The sequence below is a fragment of the Tenrec ecaudatus genome, unplaced genomic scaffold (genome assembly GCF_050624435.1).
Source record: "Tenrec ecaudatus isolate mTenEca1 unplaced genomic scaffold, mTenEca1.hap1 Scaffold_316, whole genome shotgun sequence".
NCBI lineage: Eukaryota > Metazoa > Chordata > Mammalia > Afrosoricida > Tenrecidae > Tenrec > Tenrec ecaudatus.
The window spans coordinates 99,068-102,748 of NW_027459040.1; positions in this window are offsets into that span (position 1 = coordinate 99,068).

Here is a 3,681-nt window from a genome sequence, read left to right on the forward strand (position 1 = left end):
AAGTACCCGTTAGCTAACCTAGATAGTCCAAGTGCCCGCTAGGTAACCTCCATAGTCCAAGTGCCCGCTAGGTAACCTCCATAGTCCAAGTGCCCGTTCGTTAACCTAGATAGTCCAAGTTCCTTTTAGCTAACCTACATAGTACAAGTGCCCATTCGTTAACCTAGATAGTTCAAGTGCCCGCTAGGTAACCTAGACAGTCCAAGTGCCTGCTAGGTAACGTACATAATCCAAGTGCCCGTTTGCTAACCTAGATCGTCAAAGTGCCAGCTAGTTAACCTACATAGTCCAAGTGCCCGTTTGCTAACCTAGATAGTCCAAGTGCCCTCTACTTAACCTACATAGTCCAAAGGCCCGCTAGGTAACCTACATAGTCCTAGTGCCCGCTAGTTAACCTACATTGTCCAAGTCCCTGATAGGGAACCTACATAGTCCAAGTATCCGCTAGGTAACCTACATAGTCCAAATGCCCGCTAGTAACGTACATAGTCCAAGTGACCGATAGGGAATTTACATAATCCAAGTGCTCGCTAGGGAACCTACATAGTCCAAGTGCCCGTTAGCTAACCTAGATAGTCCAAGGGCCAACTAGTTAACCTACATGGTTCAAGTGCCCGCTGGTAACCTAGCTAATCCAAGTATCCGCTAGTTAACCTATATAGGCCAAGTGCCCTCTAGTTAATCTAGATGGTCCAAGTGCCCGCTAGTTAACCTACATAGTCCAAGGACCCGCTAGTTTACCTACATAGTGCAAGGGCCCGCAAGTTAACCTAGATCGTCCAAGTGTCCGCTAGTTAACCTACATAGTCCCAGTGCCCTCTAGTTAACCTACATAGTCCAAGTGCCCTCTAGGGTATGTACATAGTCCAAGTGCCCGCTAGGTAACCTAGTTCGTCCAAGTGCCCGCTAGTTAACCTACATAGTCCAAGTGCCCGCTAGGTAACCTACATAGTCCTAGCACCCACTAATTAACCTACGTTGTCCAAGTGCCCAATAGGGAACCTACATATTCCAAGTGCCCACTAGGTAACCTACCTAGACCAAATGCCCGTTAGTAACCTACATAGTCCAAGTGCAAGAAGGGAACCTACATAATCCAAGTTCCCGCTAGGGAACCTACGTAGTCCAAATGCCCGTTAGGTATCCTACATAGTCCAAATGCCCGCTAGGTTACCTACATAGTCCAAGTTCCTGCTAGGTAACCTAGATAGTCCAAGTGCCCGTTACCTAACCTAGATCGTCCAAGTGCCCCCTAGGCAACCTACATAGTCCAAGTGCCCGTTCGTTAACCTAGAAGTCCATGTGCCCGCTAGGTAACCTAGACAGTCCAAGTGCCCGCTAGGTTACCTGCATAGTCCAAGTGCCAGCTAGTTAACCTAGATAGTCCAAGTTCCTGTTAGCTAACCTAGATAGTCCAAGTGCCCTTTCGTTAAACCTAGACAGTCCATGTGCCTGCTAGGGAACCCACATAGTCCACGTGCCCGCTAGGGAACTTACATAGTCCAAGTGCCCGTTAGTAACTTACATAGTCCAAGTACCCGCTAGGTAACGTAGATAGTCCAAGTGCCCGCTAGGGTATGTACATAGACCAAGTGCCCGCTAGGTAACCTACATAGAACAAGTGCCCGTTAAGGAGCCTAGATAGTCCAAGTGCCCGCTAGGGAACCTGCATCGTGCAAGTGCCTGCTAGGTAACCTAGAAAATCCATGTGCCCGCTTGTTACCTAGATAGTCCAAGTGCCCGCTAGTTAACCTAGAACCTCCAAGTGTCCGCTAGTTAACCTACATAGTCCAAGGGCCCGCTAGTTAACCTAAACAGTCCAAGAACCCGCTAGTTAACCTAGAGAGTCCAATTGCCCGCGAGGTTACCTACATAGTCCTAGTGCCCGCTAGGTAACCTAGATAGTCCAAGTTCCTGTTACCTAACCTAGATAGTCCAAGTGCCCGCTAGGTAACCTAGATAGTCCAAGTGCCCGCTATGTAACCTACATAGTCCAAGTTCCCGCTAGGTAACCTAGATAGTCCAAGTGCCCGCTAGTTAACCTACATAGTCCAAGTGCCCGCTAGGTAACCTAGATAGTCAAAGTGCCCGTTTGGTAACCTAGATAGTCCAAGTGCCCGCTAGGTAATCTACATTGTCCATGTTCCCGCAAGGTAATCTAGATAGTCCAAGTGCCCGTTACCAAACTAGATATTCCAAGTGCTCGCTAGGGAACCTATATAGTCCAAGTGCTATCTAGGTAACCTAGATAGTCCAAGGGCCCGCTAGTTAACCTACCTAGTCCAAGGGCTCGCTTGTTAATTTTGATAGTCCAAGTGTCCGCTGGTTAACCTAGATCGTCCAAGTGTCCTCTAGTTAACCTACATATTCCAAGTGCCTGCTAGGTAAGCTACATAGTGCAAGTGTCCGCTAGGTAACCTACATAGTCCAAGTGCCCGCTAGTTAACATAGATAGTCCAAGTGCCCGCTAGGTAAGGTACTTAGTCAAAGTGCCCGATAGGTAACCTACATAGTGCAAGTGTCCGCTAGTTAACCTATATAGTCCAAGTGCCCGCTAGTTAACCTAGATAGTCCAAGTACCCGCTAGTTAACCTAGATTGTCCAATTGTCCGCTAGTTAACCTACATAGTCCAAGTGCCCTTTAGGGAACCTAGATAGTCCAAGTGCCCGCTAGGGAACCTACATAGTCCAATTGCCCGCTCTGGAACATACATAGTCCAAGTGCCTGTTAGTTAACCTACATAATCCAAGTGCCCGCTAGTTAACCTACATAGTCCAAGTTCCCGATAGGTAACCTACATAGTCCAAGTGCCCGCTAGGTAACCTATATAGTCCAAATGCCCGCTAGAGAACCTACATAGTCCAAGTTCCCGCTAGGTAACCTAGATAGTCCAAGTGCACGCTAGTTAACCTAGATAGTCCAAGTGCCCACTAGTTAACCAGGATCGTCCAAGTGCCCTTTAGTTAACTTACATAGTCCAAGGGCCTGCTAGTTAACCTACATAGTCCAAGTGGCCGCTAGGTAACCTAGACAGTCCAAGTGACCACTAGGTTACCTACATAGTCCAAGTGCCCGCTAGGGAACCTACATAGTCCAAGTGCCCGCTAGGTAACCTAGATAGTCCAAGTGCACGCTAGTTAACCTACATAATCCAAGTGCCTGCTAGGTAAACTACATAGTCCATGTGCCCACTAGGTAACCTAGACAGTGAAATTGCCCGCTAGTTAACCTAGACAGTCCAAGTACCCGCTAGGGAACCTACATAGTCCAAGTGCCCGCTAGGAAACCTACATAGTCCAAGTGCTCGCTAAGCAACCTACATAGTGCAAGTGCCCTTTAGTTAACCTAGATAGTCAAAGTGCCTGCTAGGTAACCTAGATAGTCCAAGTGCCCGCTAGGTAACCTACATAGTCCAAGTGCGAGCTAGGTAACTTAGATAGTCCATGTCGCGCTAGGTTACCTACATTGTCCAAGGGCCCGCTAGGTAACCTATATAGTCCAAGTGCTCGCTAGTTAACCTATAGTCCAAGTGCCCCCTAGGTAACCTACATATTCCAAGTTCCCGCTAGGTAACCTAGATAGTGCAAATGCCCGTTACCTAACCTAGATAGTCCAAGTGCCTGTTAGGTTACCTACATAGTCCACGTGCCCGTTCGTTAACCTAGATAGTCCAAGTGCCC